At 47.1% G+C, this 22,038-nt stretch overlaps 1 non-coding gene across 1 annotated transcript; it reads left to right on the top strand.

Moving 5' to 3' along the window:
- Positions 1-10,547: 10,547 nt before the first annotated feature.
- LOC111775125 (U6 spliceosomal RNA) lies at positions 10,548-10,654 on the top strand. The gene has a single exon (XR_002810625.2). It is a non-coding gene; the product is annotated as a U6 spliceosomal RNA (small nuclear RNA).
- Positions 10,655-22,038: the final 11,384 nt, after the last annotated feature.

Below are 22,038 nucleotides of genomic sequence, written 5' to 3'. Positions count from 1 at the left end.
TCTAGATTTGACCATCCAGACATTCTTTTACTCATTCATCCCACAAACATATTGAGCGCCCCATCGGGAGCAGTAATTATGGGTGATACAGCCCCTGACTTTGATACATTTTCACTATCTTTGGAGAAAATAAATAGAAACATTAACTACTAAGTATAACAAAATGTGAATAGCGTGGGTGAACACACACTGACAACCCCACCTCTTTCATCCAGAAGTCAACCTATAAGGTTAAAAAAGGAACAAAGTTGTACCCCGTGCTGGTGAGGGTGAAACAGACAGGCCCTGTTGGGAGAATCTTCGTTGGCACAGCATCCTCGTCTTCTGCAGAAGCTCAGTTAAATTATTACGCAGCTTTAAGATGGAGCTCTACGTCTGGGTAGAGAATGATGTGGAACTATCTCCATGATATTATTAAAAAGAAATAGTATCAGAGAAATACAGCTTTCTCTTTAGTTATTTTATTTTGTTTTCTTTCTTTCTTTTATTTGGACAATTTATACAGCACATCCCCAGCTGTGTGAAATATATAAAAGGGAAACTTCTAAAAATATAAGAAAGCATTTTGTGGGTGAGAACATCTGGAGAATAGTCTTGGGGGGGTGGAAGAAAGATTAGCTCTTCATTGTATGCCCTTGGGCACCGATGTGGACTCAATGTCTGTGCCCCCCCCCCCCCCCATCTCTCTGTTGAGATCCTATCCCCCAGTGCGATGGAGGTGGGGCCTTGGGTGGTGATTAGGTCGTGCGGGTGGAGCCCTCATGAATCGGATTAGGGTCCTTATAGAAGAGACCCCAGGGAGCTCCCTCACCCTCGCCCCTTTCGCTGTGTGAGGACACAGCGAGAAGACAGCCATCTGTGAGCCAGGAGGTGAGTCCTGACCAGACAGCGAATCTGCCTGCACCTTGATCTTGGCCTCCACACCTTCCAGAACTGTCAGAAATCAAGGTTTGCTGCTTAAGCCACCCAGTGAATGGTATTTTTGTTACAGCATCCCAAATGAGGTAACCTGGGCACTATAAGGATTTTTTGGACCTGGTGTGTGTGTTTCATAAAAATATTGTAATAAAACATTTAAAATGTCTCAGAGACAGTGTTTTTATTACAGTACATCTTGCTAGTATCTTTTACATTCACTCATGGATTCATCCATTTGTTGATTGATCCTTTCAACAATTTGGTGGCAGTCACATCCCAGGAAGGAAGACACAAAGGATGGGACACTCATAGTCTAGGGGAGAACCCACAGGAGCAAGCGTCAGGGGGGTTCACACCAGCATTATGGGCGGGGGGGCTCAAGACACGGTGACCGCCCTCGACCAGGCAAGTGCATGCTGTAGGGGCCACAGAAGGAGCAGCCTGGAGGTGGGGGGCTTCAAGGGAGAGAGGACATCTGAGTGGGGCTCTGAAGGGTGCATGGCCTTGTGTCAGGGGAGCAAGGCCAGGCAGGACCTTTGATACCTACCAGCACAAACCATTAATGTTTCCAACTCAACTGACCTATTGGGCGGGAATGAGAAAGTCACAAGCAAAGGGAAGAGAGAAGGCAGGAGAGGCATCCAGATCGAGGAGAACACATGAGGCCTTTTCTAGCTTATCGCAGAAGGAACCACACCTCATTGTTTTCACAAAGAACAGGAAGCTTCTCTCCCCATCCTTGGTCGTCATGACAACAAAGCCCCCTCTGCTCAGAGTGACCAGCTTTGTCTCTTCCCTCCTAGGGTAGCTCGTGATGCTCATGAGACGGTGACACCCAGTCAGGGCTGCCCTGAGGACAATCCACACCCTTTCTGAGATGCTGAAACACATCGATGACACAGCTGCAGGCAGCTAAGAGGGTATGGTAAGGCTTCTCAAACTGCAGTCATTCAGGGTCCCAGTCAACAGGGCGGACGTTATCACAGCTTGGTTCTTAGAGGTGTGACCTTGGGCTAATCTCTCTCTCTGAGGAACCAACATCCTAGCATCGATCAACTCTCAGGATTGGCGCAAAGATTCCTGTGACTTTGTCCCATATCAGGTGCCACCCATATAAAACCCATCGTCATCTTGGATCTCAAATGCCTGAGCTTTGCCCTCCACACATCTGAGCAAATGCTCTCTGCTGCCCGCGACCCCCTCAGGCTGCGCTCCATCCCTTTCTCTTCCAGCTCCTTTAACGTCTTTCAGCTCAGTCCCCTCCTGTTGGTTCCCGCAGCCGCAGTCTCAGGTCAGTTCTCGTCGTCTCTCCCTTTATAACAGATCGTCAACTGTCTCCCCGCTCTGGTGCTTCCATCACACAGAAGAAGAAGTTGAAGTCTCTCAAAACACAAGTCTGACCACGTCGTTCTGCTTGCAGTCTTTCAGTGGTTCCCAGTTGCCCAAAGGGCAATCAAAACTCCTTAAGAGGGTGTACAAGGACCTTCCTGGCTGGCCCCTGTCTGCCCAATCCGACTCGATTCTAGATTTCCAACCCCTGTTGTTTATGCCCAATAAATGTGATGACTAGTCAGTCCTAAAACACGCATTTTCTCATGCGTCCTTGCCTTCGCACAGGCTGTTCCCGCTGCCTGGAGCCACCAGGTCTTCCAGCTCTTCTCTTTGTCCAGAAGTCATCTTCAGCACCTCCCTGACACCCGCCCACCCAGGCTGAGTTAGGGGGCCCTGCTCTGTGCCCCCATAGCTCTCTGGGATCCCTCTGTCATCGCAGTTCCCACGTAAGCCTGTGCTTAGCATTTCTCCGTACCCCCTCCTCATCGACCTGGAGCATCCGAAGGCAGCTGGCTCAGGCAAGGTGCTAATCAAATGAGAGAATGGATGTCCGGTGCCACCCCGGGGTATCAATGACAGCCCTTTGCTGACAGCTTCAGACGCTGGCCCCTCCCTGGGAGCTCCCACAGCATGTGGAAATAACTGCTGTCATCTTCCTTTCTGGGAGGGAGTTTTTTCTTCCAGGGCTATATCTAGACATATGGAACATTGGGGGTTTAGCTTCTTTCCAATGTGAGAACAGAGAGGACTTTTTCTGAAAATTTTTTCTGTGGGTGTGTTTAAATTAATTTCACGGGACTTGCATGGGTAAACGGGCCTTAGAAAACATATCAGATCGTTCTGCCCCTGGACCGGCTTTGCAGATGAGGAAACGGAGGATAAGAGAGCAGACCTCAGTCCAGGACCAGCTGGTGGACAGAGCCAGGTCTGAGGTCTTCCCAGCATGCATCGTTCTCCGGACGTGGCCTGACTCTTCTCCCTAGGGTCCTCCTGGGTGTGCTGCCTCGTATTCGTATGGTCCTTTACAGATCTCAACACCCTCCACCCTTCAGAGCTGGGGCTATTATCCTCGCTTTTACAGATGAGGAAACCGAGGCCCAGAGAAATGCACTGTCCCAACGTGAGAAGCAGGAGCTGACTCAAACTGAGATCTCTCGCCTCCAGCTGGCACCTTTCCCTCTAAAGGATACTCACACCCTATATCCCAAAGAGCAAAGAAACCTACTTCTAGAGACTTTAAAGGGCAAAGATATATGGACATTGCTTGGATCCGAGAGGCCAGAGGAAAGTGCAGCGCAAGAGGCCCAGGAGGAGTTGCTGGCAGAGCGTCAAGGCACTTCCCTGAGCGATGTTTACATGCCTGGAATTCCACCGTGCCCTCTAGAAGGCACTTCCTCTTCCTGACTCACTTATTTCCTAGAAAAAACCCGGTTCCATGCCCCCCTTTAAAAGTACATATGCTTTACTATCTAGAAATCAAGGTCGTAGATAGTACGATCTGCTTATTTGTAGAATTTTAAGACAATGCCGACAAAGCGCCAACTTTAATACAAAGGAGGGCTAGAAGGAAAATGGTTTGTAATACTCTGATACGGATTTCAACATGCAAATGCTGGGGCACGACTGGACTGGAGAACGTCGGGAAGCAGTCAGAGGGCCCACACCTATAAATAAAACGTCACCATGAACACCACTGCAAATACAGACCGTCCCGGGGGTGCTTTGTCTATGACTCAAAGCATTTCCGAGAGTGAGTGGTTTTCCAACACAGTGAACAATTCTTGGAAAACCCCCAGAGCCGACAAAGCACAAATTTCCCTCGATTGACATGGTAGTTGCATCCTAGACAATTCAGGGAATAGAAACATCGTGCAAAACCTCTTTGGGTGTCTATATAAGATGGAAGTAGGTTGTGGGCTCAGATCATTATGAAAAACTGCTTTGTTTGTGTGGCCGTCCAGTGGGAGATGTTTAAGGAAGGTGGATGTGCGATAAACTTGGTCCACAGTAAACGAGTGAACCATGCGGGGTAGGGGAGCGTGTCTCCGTACCTCACACCAGCCAGACCAGGGCGTGTGCAGGAGGAGGGGCTGCAGGGAGAGGTAAACAATGATAAATAATAAAAATAATAGCTGCCACTTGCATAATATTTACTATGTGTCAGGGACTGTCCTAAATGCTTCTCACATATTAACCCGTTGAATCCTCACAACCCTGTGAAGTCGGTCCCAGTGTCAGGCCCATTTTACCGATGAGGAAACTGAGGCATCACCATGGTTATAGACTGCACTGAGGTCACACAGGTAAAAAGTGGTTAGTTCAGCATGGCAAACCCACATGAGTACCTACTGTGTGCAAGGGCCGTGCCAGGCATGAGGAGTGTGGCAATTAATTGTGATCAGGGTCCAAGGAAGAGGAACCAATGCTTACAGAGCACCTATTATGCACCAGGTTCTGTGCTGGAGGCATGCCAGTGACTCCTGCAAGATACATCTGGGCTCCGTCCCACCCCCTCATGTCCACTGTCCACCCTAGGGGACTGGCACTGTCTCTCTCCCAGGACAGCTGTGGTCGTCTCCTCTCTGATCTGGACATTTCCAGCCTCGCCCCCGCACCTCCGCACAGCAGTCAAAATGGTCCCTTGCTTGCCTGCTCCAGATCTCCAGGGACCTCTGCTCACCGGGGAAAGAGCTCAAGCTCCCGGTCATGCCTGCAGACCCTGGGGAGCCTCCCTCTCAACTCCGCCCTGCCCTGCCCTCCTGCACTCCAGCCCCACCCGCTGCATTCCTTCCTCTCCTTTCCAGAACCATCCTCTGATCCATTCCATCCACAGGGGATGCTTTTGGCCATTGCTGGCTCCTTCTCGTCCTTCAGGCCTCAGTGCAGAACGTGGGGCCTCTTCCCCACGTCCCATCTGACAGTGGCAGGGCCTCCCGGTGACTGTCCCCTCGCCCTGTTTCCCTTCTAGCTTGTGTGGCTCTCCAGGATCATCTTGTTGTGACATGTCTCCTCTCACTGGAGCATAAGTTCCACCAGGACACGCACTTGTTCTCCACGTCACCGTTGGATTCCCTGTGGCCCTGGCACATGGTCGGCCTCAATGTGATCGGGCTAAATGGGTGAGGAGAGAATGAGAAATAAGTGAATTTTGCATTTAATCCCCAAACAACACTGTAAGGTGAGGGCTGTTATCCCCATTCTTGACGTGGAGACCTGAGGCCCTGTGAGTGCCCCTGAGTGCTCCAGATCCACTCCCCTGGGAGTGGCGGCGGGACCAGACCTGTCCTTTCACCCCTGTGGCTGCCCCACCCCAGCCTGGGGGGTGCAGCTTTCCTAGAAGCCAGAGGCACCTACACATGCATTTTTGGTGCTGGCAGCCAGGCGGGGAGGCCTCTGGGGGAACAACCCGGAACCCCTCTCCAAGCAGATTCCCCAAGCTTGACTCATCGTCTTCCCAGGAAACTTGAAGAACCGCCTTCAGAGGGCTCTGCCAACGCTTCTGTGTCTGCGGGCAGCACAGCGGGCCTGGTCTATCTGTGCATTTGGGAGTCGGCCCTGGAAGAAGAAAGGCCTTGCCGCTTAGCTTTGCAGACAGAAAGATGGGGTGTTGACCCGATAAAACCCCGGAGGTCAATCCTGGCAGGGCCTCGTTAGGCCAGGACTGGACACCTTGGGGCCCATTGTTTCTTCAGCTAAGATGCAGGGTTTGCCAAATTCAGGCCAGAGGGAAACGCCCACAAGCCCAGAGTGGACAGCAATGTCGTCACTGGGACAGGGAATCAGGAGGCAGGACAGGTGAGGCGGGAGAGCACGTGGAGTCACACGGCCCGACGCGCATCACCTCCCCATGGCTGCGAGTCTGCGAGAGAGGCCCCTCCAGCCTCAGTTTACCTCACTGGAAAGTGGGCCAGGGTGTGTCCCTCATCACTGTCACCTCACTGGATTGCTGTGCAGTTAAATGAGAGGACGGCACGAAGCAGCCACCTCCCCTTATTCTACAAGTCTTTTCTATAAAGTGAGACCCTGGGATTTCGCCCTGAAGCGGGAACATTCGTAAGCACAAATTGTGTCGTTCTTTCCTCACCAAAGGAATAAGTCTGACCCTTGTTCTACAGCATCTTAGGAAGGCAGCCTGTCGGTCCAGGGCTTGGGAAAAGGGCTGAAGTATTCCCCAAAGCAAAGACAAGCTGTATGGGTCTGGGAAGAAGGCAGGGAGAGGTGGGGCGGGGGCTAGCAGGCACTTGTGCATTTCGCCCAGAATTTATGGCTCGCAGACTGCTTTCACGTTCTGTACCTCACCTGTGCCCCACAAGCAACCGCCAGGCAAGGTAACATTAAGTCTCTTATGTGCTTAAAAACACAGAAGCACAGAGAGATTGGGTAGCTTATTCCAGGACACCCAGCTAGCAGGACTCAAACCCAGGTCTTCTGACGCCAATTCCAGGCTATTGCCTCCTGCCCCAAGCACGTTCTAAGAGTGTTCGGTGTGTTAACTGGCAGCCAGGGAAGGACCATAGGTGTGGCTAAGAGCGTGGGTTTTGACAATACAGGACTTGACTTGAATCCTGACCCTGTGGCTTACTCCTTTTGTGAACTTGGTCCAGCCACTTTACCTCCATGAGCCTCAGCTCTCACCTGTAGCATGAGGTCGTCATGCACACTCATAGGGTGGTTGTGACAACAGGATAATACAAACGTCTATGCCAAACTTAGCACTGTGCCTGGCACATACTCAGTGCTGTATAAAAGTTAGCCATCCTCTAATAGCGTTTTATCCCTCGAATGATCGGAGGTTTCTCTCTGTCCTCTTTCTCCCACTGGAACACACAGGAGAAGTGATAATGTCAGTGATTCACTCCTGGGAGGGAACATCAGTTTTGCTCAATTCAAAGCTGTAACTACAGTTGTCTCCACTTAGCTGTGAGTTGACTTTCTGTGGTTTCAGCTACGTGTGGTCAGCTGTGGTCTGAAGATATTAAACGGAAAATTCTAGAAATAAACAATTCGTAAGTTTTAAAATGCGCACCGTTCTGAGCAGCATGATGAAATCCCACGCCATCTGCTCCTTCTTGCCTGGGATGTGAACTATCCCTTTATCCTGAGTGTCCACACTGTACACACACTACCTGCCGGTCAGTCACTTGGTGACCCTCTCAGTTATCAGATCGGCTGTCGAGATATCACAGCGCTTGTGTTCAAGTAACTCTTATTTCACTTAATCACAGTCCCAAAGTGTGGGAGTAGCGGTGCTGGCCGTTCTGATACACCAAAGAGAAGTCGTAAAGCTCTTCCTTTAAGGGAAAAGGTGAAAGTTCTCAACTTAAGAAGAAAAGAAAAAAAAGCTCGCTTGCTGAGGTTGCTCAGATCTGTGGTAAGAATGAATCTGCTACCTGTGAAACTGTGAAAAAGGAAAAAGAAATTCACACTAGTTTTGCTGTTGCACTCAAATATGAATGTATGGGAAAACCATAGTATATATAGGATTCGGTCCTGTTCGCATTTTGAGGCATCGCTGGGGTCTTGGAACATATCTCTTGTTGATAAGGGGGCGCTACCGTACACTCCTTTCTCTCCTTGCCACGGAGTAAGAATGTCCTGATTACAAGGTCGCCTTGAGTCGACACACTCCGTGCACACAAGCAGTGTAACGAATTGGCCCAGTGAGCGAGCCCGAACAGCCAGGCTGCCTGTGCTCAAACCCAAGGTCCTCCACGGGCGGGCGAGCCGTGCCACCAACTTCCCTCTTCGTGCTGTGGTCAGCTGTCAGTGGGGATTGTGGTCTGATCCACCTCCTAGGGCTGCAGCGAGGACTAAGAAAGCTGACACACGTTTCACAGAACACTGTTTGTTATCCTCCCAAAGCAGGAGGCATCGTGTGCTTCCCCTTTCCTCAGAGATACCATCACAGTACACGTACACTGACCATGACGCCAGTGGCAGAAGCAGCTAATGCTACCCCATCTCTACATGATCCCTTTCAGTTCGCCTGGGAACATAGATCTGTTTCTGGTCAATAGACGGTGAGCAAAAGGGACTTGTGTCAATTTCCAGTCATTTTATCTCCTCCCTCTTCTCCTGTGACAGTAGCAACCTTGCAGGCCACGTGCTCCTGAGGGCACAGGTGCAGGCTGGAGGGGACCCCCGCTCCACATCTGACTCTGATGTAAGCCACAAATCAATTATTATGTTAAGCCCCAGATACATAAGGGTTTTTTTTGTTTTTGTTTTTTTTTGTCATTCCTTCATAGCCTGGCCACCCCTGACCGACATACTGAAATATATCTATCCTTATCCTGAAAAAAGAGATTTCTAGTGGTGAAATTCCAGACTTTGTGAGTGAGGCCATTCGGGATTGGGTTGGCTCAGTCGGGCTGCACTTATTGTGCAGTAAAAACCCAAATCTCAGTGGCTTTAAATGACAAACATTTGTTTCTTACTTTCCCTACATGACTGTCTTGGAGGGCGAGGGTGCACGTGCTGGGCTTTAGAGCCCAAGCTGGTGGGACCGGCACCATGAGGGGTGTGGCCGCCTGCTGTCACAGAGGGAAAGATGCCCTTAGAGCTTCAACTTGGAAGTGCCACCCATCGCTTCTGCTCACCCCTCGTCACCCAAGCCTGGTCACCTGGCCACCCCCTGCCTCAGGAAGTCAGAGAAGCCTGATTCTCCCTGGAGCCCGGGAAGAGAAGGGGGACATCTGGCAGACAGTATTAACGAGGGCCTCTCAGTCGCCTGAAGAGGGCCCCGTTCGTTTTACCTGCCTCTCTCACTGGGACCTGAGCCTTTCACACAAGCATCTTTAGACCAGCTGCCTCAGTTTCCCTCCCTCTGTAAAGATGTCCGTGGCTGTTAGAGACCCCGAAGGCCTCTCTCCACCTACTTACCATCAGGGTGGAGGCTGTCCCCACACCTTTGCCTCCATCACAAGGCAGAACTTCTCAAGGTCACGGCCAGCACTTTATTCCTTTGTTTCTCCAATTTCCAGACTGAAGAGGGCTCCCAGCAAGCTAGTTTTGAGAGAATGAACTCCTCTTGTTGGGCGTTTGGGAAGAAGGGACTGCTCCCTGGTAGCCGGCACTGCGCGGACCTGGTTAGACTCGGAGAGACCTCCCAACCCATGGTGGAGGGAAAGACGTTGCAGCTGAGCGGCTGCGGGACGGATGCTGCTGCAATTTAAGGAAAGAGTGTGTGACTGAGGAGTCCGGGAGAGACCACTTTCTGATGATTCAATCTGATTTTAAGCTTTTCTGGTGTCCTGGCTCTTCCACTGGCTTACTGTGCATCTTGAGTCAGTTCTGTCCCCTCTCTGGACCTGGGTGTTGCCCCAAGCAGTAGGAGATGGATTTATAATGTTAACTGGCTCTTTCACTTTCCAGGTTGCGGGAGCCCACATCCCGCATCCTTCTGCACAAAGAAGGCTGGGCCTTGCAGGTGCCTCAGAGATGCTCGAAGCCAGTCTCTTGTCTGCTCTCACAGCTTCTTCAAATGTGGTGTCTGCTCTCCCCAGAACTCCGGGCTTGAGGAGCTGGACGACGCATCTAGACCTGATCTAAGCCTGGCCTCTCCCAGCGGGGTCCTCTGCCAGGGCTGTGGCAGCTTTGGTGAATGCTGCGAGCAGGGCTGAGTCTCAGAGGACCGGAGCATCCCCCTGTCCAGTCCCACTTCACTGGCCCACCTCCCTCCCCTATGGGGGCAGTCATCTTTGAACGGAGGTCTGAGAACGCAAGAACTCGGGAAATGTTCTCATGAGTTCTTCTTGAAGGAGCTAGTAGAAGACAGACCTCATTTCAGAAAGCCGAAATATCGTGGGGACTTTGGCAAAAGATTGATTGTGAGCCTTGAACAAATTAACTAGAGAACGAAGACAGAAACAAAGGTGGTGCTAAGGTAACAGAGCAGAACGTAAATGCAACTAACAGAAATTGGGGTGGGAAGGATGACAATTTTGCAGATAACTTCATCTGTAATTGCAACAATAGAGTCTAAGAATGATTGTTTAAAGTTGGCAAATCAAAGAGCAGAGTACTAAGCATATTTAATAGTTCAAGGGTAAATGCTAGGGAAGATAATATTCTTAACGAAAATCTGATGGGGAAAAGGGAGAGGACTCATGTGAATTTTATTATTACTTATGGTGCTGAACTAAAGAAAATTATCTAAAGAAATAGGTGACCAAAGAATCATTATAAAGATGATTATTATAACAAAAATATTAACTTTCTTAATTTTATAAGAATTACACATACACATGTGCACTTATCAAAACAAACAGACCCTGTGTTAAAATTTTACCTATTAAGTGCTCGCTTCGGCAGCATACATACTAAAATTGGAACGATACAGAGAAGATGAGCATGGCCCCTGTGCAAGGATGACACGCAAATTCATGAAGCCTTCCACATTTTTTGGATACCAGGGGAAAGGTGGGGTGGGGGGTGGGCACAAAGGGTGAAGTGGTGCACCTACAACACGAATGACAAACATTAATGTACAACTGAAATTTCACAGGATTGTAACCTATCATTAACTCAATTAAAAAAAATAGGAAAGAAAAAATTTTACCTATTAAAACAGAAAACACGGGGCCAACCTGGTGGCATAGTGATTAAGTTCACACGCTCCACTTCAGCGGCTCAGGGTTCGCAGGTTTGGATCCCGGGTGCGGACCTACACACTACTCATCAAGCCATGCTGTGGCAGGCGTCCCACATACAAAAGAGAGGAAGATGAGCATGGATGTTAGCTCAGGGACAATCTGCCTCACCAAGAAAACCAAAACACCAAAGCAGAAAACACTATAAAAAAGTCATACAACAAAATAAAACTAAATGTTGTTTGTTATATCAATCCATATAAATAGGTTTAACTTGCCTATTAAAGAAAAATGTTCTCAGATGTGATTAGTACAAAGGAAAATTGTAATGTATTACAAAGACACATCAAAACAAAGTGATTCATACAAATTGAAAATACAAGGATGGGCAATGTTTGTCAAGCAAAAGCGAAGGAGGGAAAGTAAGCTAATATCGGAAAAAGTGGAATTCTGGCAAAGTGTTAGAAGGAACAATGATGGAAACTTGTAAAGCTGAAGGGTATAATTAATGAAATAAAACAGTTATAAATACTGATGACTAAACATAATAGTAGCAACATTCATAAGGTGCAAATTATAGAAGCTAAAAGGAGCAAGAGGCAAAAATGCCTTGTTATTAGGAGAATTTAATTCTCTTTTAGTAACTCTCAGGACCGACAGATCCAAAAACTGAGACAGAGAAAAATGAAGAATATAACTTATAAGCCATATTTGAGACGTGTTTCAAATACAGAAGGCTGAAAACAGAGAAGACCTTCTTTTTCAGTGTCTTTGAAACATCTTCTAAAATTGACCACATTGGGCCACAAGTATAACTAATAAATTCCCAAATGGAAAAACAATAAAAACCCTTCTGTGACCGCAATGCAATAAAACTAGAAATTAATAACAAAGTAGGAAAACATAAAGGCCCTTCCACTTGGAAACTCTGAAAAGTCTTCCCTTCTAAACAACTCTTTGGTCAAAAAGGAATACAAGCCTGAACTGCAGAATGTCTCGAGAGCGATGATCATAAAAGCAGCACGTGGTTAGAGACGAATGGTGCTCAGAGGAAAACACACAGACTTAAGTAATTATATTAAAGTTAAAGGAAATAAATTAAGCATGCGATACAAAGTTCGAAAAAGGACATTAAAATACATGACGGGAGGAGAGTAATTTTAAGGATAAAAGCAGAAATCAAAATAAGTGAATCCAAAATGTATTTATTTGAAAAACAGTAAAATAGATAAGCTACCATCTAACTTGCTTTAAAGAAAAAAAAAGGAAAAAAGGTTAAATAAATAGGAAATGATAAGTAGGAAAGAACCACAGAAAGAGAGAAAATTAAATGAAACGTAAGAGATCACATCGCTCAACTTTCAAAATAAATTAGATGCACGACAGTCTATAGAATATTCTTAGCCAAAACAAAAAACCTTGAACCTGAGGTTGGTGTAGACTCTAGGTCTATCAACAATACAGAAAATACAGGGGAGATTAGAATACGCTAGATGACACCCAGAGTCGAATACAGTGAGATCCAGATGGTAGGAAGTCTATGAGGAAGGTGACCGAGTTTATTTAGCAAATAAGTTTCAAGGAAAGATAAATGGAGGAGGAGGTGGGACTTATAGGAAAACCTGTAAATTAAGAGACTTAAGATACATATCCAGCAATTATAACGGTCTACGTCTTATTTGGACTCTGAATTGAACAAATAAACTGGTATATTTTAATATCGACCAAATATTTGGTCTGGGGGTCTAGTGTTAAGATTCAGCGCTCTCACCAGCACGGCCCCAGTTCCCCTTCGGGGGACCACACCACTGTCTGTCAGTTGTCGTATTGTGGCGGCTGCGTGTTGCTGTGATGCTGAAAGCTGTGCCACTGGGATTTCAAATACCAGCAGGGTCACCCATGGTGGACAGGTTTCAGCAGAGCTTCCAGACCAAGACAGACGAGGAAGAATGATCTGGCCACCCACTTCCAAAAAAAACTGGCAATGAAAACCCTATGAACAGCAGCAGAGCATGTCTGATACCGCGCTGGAAGCTGAAAGGATGGCAGGGGTCCACTCTGCTGTCCACAGGGTCCTAGGAGTCAGAATCGATCCCATGGCGCTAAAAACAAGGATATTTGATCATATTAAATATTGTTGATTTATATTGATGTGATCCCTGTTATGATTAAAGAATTGCTATCCTTTAGTGATATATATTGAAATACCTACAGATAAAATGATATGAGGTCTAAGGTTTGCTTCAAAATAATCCAGACTCAGAGGGTGGGCGGAGGGAAGTGGGGTGAGAATATGGAGCAAATAGGAATTGACGGTTGTTGGGTCCTGGGTGCAAGGAGCTCAATACACTATTCTCTCCTCCCTTTACGTATATCTGAAATTTTCCATAATTAAAATAAAATTAAATAAATATTCTGAAACCCTGGTGAAATGAAAAATTTTTAGAAAATTTACTAAGATTGACCCCAGCAGATCATGAAAATCCAAATATTCTTATTGCCAGAGAATAAATACAGACAGCTGCCAAAAAGCTAGCCCCTGCCCCCCCCCAATAAGCCAGACAGAGAAAGACAAATGCAGTATGATTTCACACACACGTGGAAGTTAAACAAACACGTGGACAAAGAGAACAGATTAGTGGTTACCAGAGGGGAAGGGGTAGGGAGGAAGGCGAAAGGGGTAAAGGGGCGCATATGTACGGTGAATGGATAAAAACTAGACTATTGGGGGTGAGCACGATGCAGTCTATGTGGAAACTGATACATAATAAGGTACACCTGAAATTACACAATGTTGTAAACCAGTATGACCTTAATAAAATAATTAAGCAAAAAAAAAAAAGACATCGGGAGGAGATTGGTGTTAGGAGGGCAGGAGAGCACACTGCTCTGGCCCATGCTGTCCTGCTACAGCGGCAGCATGGGTGGGGCAGCTAAGCACTCAGGGGACCCCCTGCAGGGCACCCCTGAGTGGGTCCAGCGCGGGCAGCACGGGGCCTCCGGTGCGCAGAAGCAGGGCCCGCTCACGAGCTCCAGCCCCCGTGTTAGCAGCTTCCGGATCTCAAGTTAATGCTCCTTCTCTTTTGCTCCGCACACTTCCAGTAATTCTGAAACAAATTCCTATAGCATTCAATTCCCCCCGACTGAAATACTTCACAGGATTTCTTTTTCCTGACTAACTGATCCTGATTCATAAACTAGATACGAAAGAAGAAAAACCCCACTGGCAATAGCAATAAAAAGATAAAATATCTAGGAACAAATCTTAAAAGAAATAAGCGAGACCTCTTATGGAGGAAACTATAAAACTCTACTGAAAGGCACAAAGATAGACTTGAACAAATGAAAAGATACAATGTGTTCTTGGTTAGAAGATTCAATAGCAAAAGGATGCCCAGAGTCTCCAGCTTGGTTTCTAAATTTAACATGATCTCCATAAAGGTACCAAGTATTTGTTTTAGTTTGATAAGTGGACCAGATGATTCTAAAGTTCACACTGAAAACAAACAAGGAAAAATCTGAAAAGTAAAAATAAGAACAGAGAGAGGTCCAGTCCTATCAGATATTAAAATGCGTGATGAAGCTCACTAAAAATTTAATTTAATTATTATTAATTAAGTTAGTGTGGCACCGACATACAAGTAATCAGTTCAATTGAACAGGAGAGAAAGTTGATAAATAGAACCAAATGCTTTCTGTAACTGAATATAAGAAAGATAAAGGTGGCATCTTAAATCTTCAGGGGAAGAACAAAGTATAAAGGATGGCTAGATAACCGGGCATCAGTCTGAATATACCTTGCTTTATACACTGCAATAAACTCAAAATGGATATAATACTTAAATGTAGAATTTTAAACCATTAAAATACCAGAAGAAAATATGGAGCAAGCAGGCCTGCTTAACTATGGTTCAAAAATCTGATGTTCATAAAATAATTAATTGATAAATGCTACCACATAAAAAAATTTTAAATTTCTACACAGCAAAATAAAAACCCTTAGCAAAATCAAAAGACAAAAACAAACTAGGCAAAATATTTGCAGCCCATGTTATAGACTAAGGCTTTAATCTGCCTATAAGGAAAGAGCTCTCAGAAATAAGCAAGGAAAAGACTAATAACCCAAACTAGCGAAAGGTATGAATAGAAAGTTCATAGTAAAACAGAAAAATGGCTTTAAAAAATATTTTAAAAATGTATAGCTTGACACAACATGAGACAATTAAAATAATGCTGAGATACCATTTTTCACCTAGCAGATTGATAAAAAAAAAGTTTTAAATATTAACAATACATTCCGTTGGTGAGGTTGGGTGGAAACTGGTTCCTTGCTGTCGAGAGAGGAAATTGGTGCAAACTTTATGGAGGGCAATTTGGCAATACTAGCAAAGTTATAAATGCATATACCCTTTGAACTAGCAATTCCACTTCTGGGAATTCATCCAACTAATAAACTTGCTCAGTTACTAAGTGACATATTATTGCAGCATTGTTTATAGTAAAAAGTTGGAAATGTACCTAATATCTATCAAGTGAAGACCAATCAAATCATCTAGTAACACATTTAATGGAATATATGCAATGTCAAAAAAGGACAAGGCCATTCTTTATGTGTCATAAGGAAAGCTTTGAAATAAGCAAGGAGCGGGGTGATGTATACAATGTAGGAACTTTCACATAATAGCAGTGGGGTGACAAGCTTATATGTTCACACATCTGTGTGTGTTTCTATAGGAAACTCAGGAAGATCATGCACAAAGGTAATGAGAGTGGTTATTGTGGGGGGTAGGGAACTCGATGGATGGAGGACAGGAGTGCGAAGAAGAAATTTTCATGTCTACCTTTTTATGTTGCTGAATTTTTAAGCTGTTAGAATGTATCACCTATTCAAAGTTGCTTAGTTAATACTGAAACATTGCAAAACTAGCACAAAGGCAGGAGAAAGAAGTAGGGGTGCCAGTGAGAGGGAGAGAAGGCTCTGGTACTCCCGTGACGAGCCTGCATAAGACCCTCGCATGCTTGGCTCACAGGCGAGGAGCTGGTGGAGAGAACTCAGGTCTTAACACTGCCAGTTCTGCTGGAATAAGCAACTCCAGACCATCCCGGCAGCCCTGAGTCAGCATCTGGCCCTGCCTCTGCACGCAGAGAAACGGGTTTCTAAAGGTGAGTCCGTGAAGAACGTGCTCCTGGGGTAAGCCGACCTGTCTGAGACAACCAGGCATTTCCCAACCACTGGAAGAACCACCCAGCTGTCTGTGGAGAGAGCCCAGGCTGTGTCCCAGGGTCAAAGCCAAATGGAGGCCCAGGAGGTTGCCTGGATAACTCAGCAAGGGCAGAGGAGAAAGAAACCTCCTGTGATTGTCTAGTCGGATGGTCCGCTCTCTTGCTTCATGAGAACACAGTGTGGCTGCATGGAAGATTCCAGCTCTGCCACTTAACAATTGAGTAGTAACTCCTGGCAAGACATTTAAGCTCTTGGAAACTCAGTTTCCTAATCTGTAGAATGGGTATGCCTGTGCCTAACATGCGATGTTTTTAGATTAGAAACAATGTGTGTAAAGTGCTTAGTCTTCTGTGCTCAGTTCTGGGTAACTTAACATGGGATTCCTGTATCAACATATCTTTCTCTGCCAGTTCTCTCCGGAGGAGACCTTCACCAAGGGGTGTTCTTTGAGCTACTACCTAGCTGTTACCTAGCTTCACTAGGTTTAACCAGATGATGGGAAGGGACTAGCTCAGGGATAGCAAATACTCTGACTATGTGTGTATGGTCATACTTCTGCTCTGTGCCCAGGGCAGACATCACTAGCTGATATGAAGGGCAGACATCACTAGTTGATATAACACAGAGAATTCTCCTCCATGCAGTGTGCTCCCAGCAGCTATGCCCCATCCACTGCCATGCAGGTGCAGTAATATCCATTTATCCATTCTAGACAGGTCTCCAAAGCCCCATTACACTCTTGCTATCTCTGATTTCTCAGATTCTATTAGAAGTTAAAATATAAAATAATTTTAATATTTAATTAAAAAAGACATTAAAATAGATTGCTGCTTCCAAGTTACTTTTAATTAACAATAAAACATTTCTCTTTGGTGTGATGTGGACCAGGGCAGGGGGCAGAGCTTTCCTGCAAGGTCCTGCTGCACCTGGAGGGGCTGTCCTCGGGCAGAAGCTCTGTCCTGTCTGGCTCACCTGTGGTCAGGTGATCACATAGGCAAATGCATTCCTTCTCCATTCGTGCTCTTGAAATAAATTCTGTGTATCGAATTTACTTGGCACGAGTCCTCTAGAGGCCCAAGGTTGTGGCCCTGGGGGGAAGGGAGGAAACAGAGGATATTTATTAAGTACCTACTGTTTGCCAGGAAAGCGTATATGATCTCTTCTTCTCAGCAGATTTTTGAGGTTGCTATTACTATCCCCATGGTACAGGTAACAAAATTAAGGCTCACAGAGCTTAAATGGCTTCTTCCCTGAGGTCTCAGAGCTGGTAAGCTGATTGAATGAATTTCTTGCCTGTCTAAATAACAGATGTGAGGCAGGACAAACCCCTCCAAACTAAACTCGTCTGGGTTAGATGGCTATTTCTTCCTGCAGCCTGAAGGGTGGACAATATTTGGGGCACCGAGTGGTAGAAATGTTTAATTTGGAGGCACATGGTTTTGCGGTTAGAGCTCATCTTCTTCTGATTCCTGCAGCAGTATGGTGGATCACTCAGCCCGGCTCCCCAAAGGCCCATCTCCCTTTCCAGAGAATTCTCCAAGCTGGCAAAGGCCGGAAAGTCAACGAGTTCAGGTGCCTTCTCCTGCCTGGCAGCCCTCTGCCCTGTTTGATGACGGCTCAGCCAGTAGCCCTGGGCTGTCCCACAGTCAAGGCCAGGCTGACTCATGGTTGCCTGTACCAGAAAGGAAAGCATCGACATCATCACCATCATCTGACAAAAGCTGATCCCAGCCCCGTCCCCACACTGGGGCCTGGATGCTCATGGCAGGATCTCACTGGAGCAGTCCACTGCCTGCACCTCTCAGTGAGCTGTGTGCTAAGTACTTTATTTGATGTAGCTCACTTAATCCGTCCACCAACCTTATGGGATAGACATTATTACTAACCCATTTTACAGATGAGGAAACCGAGGCTCTAGAAGGTAAGGTAACATGTACAAGGTGATCCTTTAAGCAAGTGCATCTAAATCTACAGCCTGAGCTCTTGACTAATTCTCCATGTGGCCTCTCTCTTAAGTGGGATTCTTCCTTAGAGACTTGTATTAGTTTAAGATTATGTCCAATTATAAGTAATAGAAAAAAAGCCCAAATAACAGTAGTTTAAGCAATAGAGAAGTTTACTTCTCTCTCATGTCCAAGGTGTCCAGAGGAGCTGTCCAGGGCTGGTTTGGTGCCCCATAGTATCAATAACCCAGGTTCCTTCTGTCTTGTTATTCTACATTAGATTTCATTCATAAGATCTCTTCATGGTCCACCATAGCTGCTGGAGCTCCAGCCACTGCATTTTATTCTTGCCATCATTAAGGAGAAAGTAAATTCATTTGTGCATGCTTCCTCCCTTTAAGCATATTTCCTAGATTTCAACTATTTCTACTTAAAACTTAGTATTGCCCAAAACCTAGTCATATACAAGAGAAACTGGGAAATATATTTATTTTGGCTGGTTTTGTGTTAAAATCTGGTGTTGTATTATGGAAGGTGAAGAGGAGAATGGATAGAATCCACTCTTTCTTGAGTGATTTGGGGCTAAAACAATGGCTTGGGCTGGGAATTAATTTATTCACTGTTCATTCGCTCATTCATTCTTCAAACGTTTCTGTACAAAGGCTTACTTTGTGCTCAAAGGCTTACTTTAGTTTCCATCCAGGGGTTCGGGGCAACTAAGACAGATGTGGTCCTTGCCGCCATAGGCTCACAGCCCAGTTGGGTGTCCTAGCTCCAACTTGAATGGGCTCTGTGAATTCAATACATCACATCCTTTCTCTGAGCCATGGTGTTTTCGTCCACAGGATTATTGGATCCCGTAACTGACATGGACCCCCTGGTTAGAATATTCTCTGACAAGATGTCTCTGAGATGTAGGGGAAGGGTTGGCTCCCAAAGAACCTGGCTTCCATTTTCTCCCCTTGGAGATAACAATCGCCAGCTTGCAGGATGGTTGCTTGACTTGGTTGAGCCCTGTGGCAGAGCGCCCAGCAAGGTGCCTGGGGGAGAGGAGAATCTTTCCTTTTGTTTACATGACTGCTGCTCTGCTACAGGCAAGGGAAATTCCCTGGCCATGTCAGGAGGTCCTTTTGGAGCCTGAGAACTCCAGGGGATGTGGGGTACCCAGCGCTTGGAGAGCTGGGACACGGTGGCTTGGAGGATGCCAGCCAGTCTCAGCCCCTCCTGGTGTCTGTTCTGGGAATCCTCCAACCTCGGGTTAGGGGATCTCTGTGGCTCCATCATCCACTGCGGCAGTTCTCTGTGAGATGCAGCCCATGGCTCAAGTACATGGACTCTGGAGCCGCCAGCCTGGGTTCAAATCCTGGCTCTGCCACGGTGTCCCCTAAAAGTCGTATGTTGACGTCTTAACCCCCAGGACCTCAAAACGTGACTGTATTTGGAGACAGGGTCCTTAAAGAGGTAATTAAGTCAAAATAACGTCATTAGGGCGGGCCCTACTCCAACACAACTGGTGTCCTTATACGAAGAGGAGACTAGGACATGGACGTGCACAAAGGGAAGACCACACACAGACTCAGGGAGCGGATGGCCATCGACAAGCCCAGGAGAGAGGCCTCAGAAGAAACCAACCCTGTGGACACCTTGTTCTTGGACTTTTAGGCTCCAGAACTGAGAAAGTATCTTTCTGTTGTTTAAGCTGCCCCGTGTGTGTTACTTTGTAATGGCGGCTCTAGCAAAGTAATACAAGCTGAGTGACACTTTTTCATTTAAACTCTCTGTGCCCATTTTTCTCGTCTATAAAATTGAGGTTATAATAGTATCTCTCTCGTAAGAATGTTCTGAGGTTTCAAATATGGAAAGCCCTTAGAATAGCGCCTGGCGCAGAATTAGCACTCAATAAGTGTAAGCTGTGATTACAATAATTATTACTGTCCACGTACCCCGTCAGACCTCAAGGGCAGAGGCTCCTCATCCATTCCCAGACCTCTAGCCTTCAGTGGAATCATAGAAGACTTTGCTCATGGTGGGGAATATTGTTGGACAAATGAGTGAATGAATGAATGAATGAATGAATGCCATTTCAAATGTTTCTTGGAAGGATGCAGGACTAAAGAGCCATAAAATTTTGTTTTCACTGGACACCTCTCCAATATCTAATGGGAAATACTTAAAGACAAAGCGAGTGCTCAGGTGTGAAAATGGGGGATTTCTTTATTCAGGGGGAGGTCGGGCTGCGAGGCTCATAGTCATCTCCGCTCAGCGGGAGAGTCCGCCAGACACACTTGGGCCGGGGCCAGAGGCTTACCTGCATCTTGTGAGGCTGATGCAGTGTGCGTGGGGAACGTGGCGAACGAGGAGGACGTGACTGAGCACGCGGGCCAGTGTGGTTAGGGCAGAGATGTCAGAGAAGCGGGTGAGACACGGGTCCCAGCTGGGCCGCCTGCGAGAACAGTGGGCACCCGCTTGGGCAGTGGGCACCCGCTTGGGCAGTGCGTCTGTGCTGGGCAGACAGAGGGGCCTGTGCACCCCCAATGTGCCACCCACATCGGGCTTCCTCCTCTTTCATCTATTGTCTCAACCCCGGCTTCCCTCCCCTTTCATTTTCTCATAACCGACCTCTCAGTTCTGCTACTTGTAACACCAAAGCCAGTTCTGGGAAACCCAGGAGGCAATGGGGAGATTTTAGATCACTACAGAGAGCCCTCTGGCTCTTAAAAGACTCATGATCCTGCCCAGAGTTGGGGGTTGTGGTCTGCAAAGTCTTCCTGGAAAGGTTGAGCTTTAAACCCAGCTAGTTGGAGAGCACAGTCAGCCACCCCAAGCCAGCCTGCCATCTGGCAACTCATCTATCCAGCCCATCAACATAAATTAAGCATCTACTGCATGCCAGCCAGGCTCTGGGACACACTGGTGATCAGAGGACTTTTCTCAAAGAGTTAGCACCCAAAGAGAAGAGACAGGCCCACAAACTGAGGCTTCAACGTGACGTTGCCATCCCAGGAAACCTTCTTCAGGAAAACCGTGGGGAAGCATGGCCATGGAGACTTCACCCCAGATGGCACCCCGGAGGGCCTCAGAAGGAGGGAGCCAGAGATGAGCCTGGAAAAACACAGTGGCCACAAAATCCCTATGCGGGCGAGGTAGAAACAGATTTTAATGTCCCCCCCATGCTTTTTCCAAGCCTCTTCCTCCATGCCAACTCTCAGAAATCATTAAAGCTGTCTCTGAAAATGGATGTAGGTCTTCACGTGTTGTCAGGAGGGGTGGAGAAAGTTTGTTTCCCAAATGCCTCCGGGGGAATTGTCCTGTGCTAATTAGTCTAGACCAGCCCTGCCCAAGGGAACTTTCCGCGATGATGGAAATAGGTGCTGGTGAGTACAGTAGCCACTGGCCACGTGGAGCTAGTGAGCACTTGAAATGTCGCTAATTTTTCACTTCATTTCATTGGAATTAATTTAAAAATAGCCACGTGTGGCTACCGGCTAGTGGATTAGATAGCGTGGGTCTAGCACTGAGGGAGCCCGTCAGCCCTGCATCCACTCTGTCTCCTGACACTTTGGACCTCAAGGCATCCTCTGTCCGGGAGGGGTTCACACACCGGTGCTCCCCTCGTGCAGGGATGTGGGGGCCCCACGGCAGGTGTGCTGTGTCGAGCGCTCAGGCCACAAACATCCATTTCTTTACTTTCTTTAAATCAAGTGAAACCTGACTTGCAGCCCCCATTTTGCCCGCTTTGTGGGAAGTTCAGCCTCCGTCCTGAGTGGGGCACCTGGCTCCCCCACACTCATGTCATGAGGAATTTCCAGGGCTGTGTTCCAGAACAGCCAGGCATTGGGTAACCCAGGCTGCCTTCTGGGCAGAGGGGCTGCCTGGGCACCAGGACCCTCTGAGAGGGCCAGTCGAGGACACTGTGGCCCCTCCCCTTTCTCAAGGCATAGGGTCAAGGGTCCTTGCTGCTAACAGCACCCTGGACCCTGCCCTACCCCAGGCGGAGGGATGGTCCCTTTTCACCTGCAAGCTTCTCTCC

Source organism: Equus caballus, chromosome 9 (genome assembly GCF_041296265.1).
Source record: "Equus caballus isolate H_3958 breed thoroughbred chromosome 9, TB-T2T, whole genome shotgun sequence".
Taxonomy (NCBI): Eukaryota; Metazoa; Chordata; class Mammalia; order Perissodactyla; family Equidae; genus Equus; species Equus caballus.
This window is presented reverse-complemented; position numbering and strand designations above follow the sequence as displayed.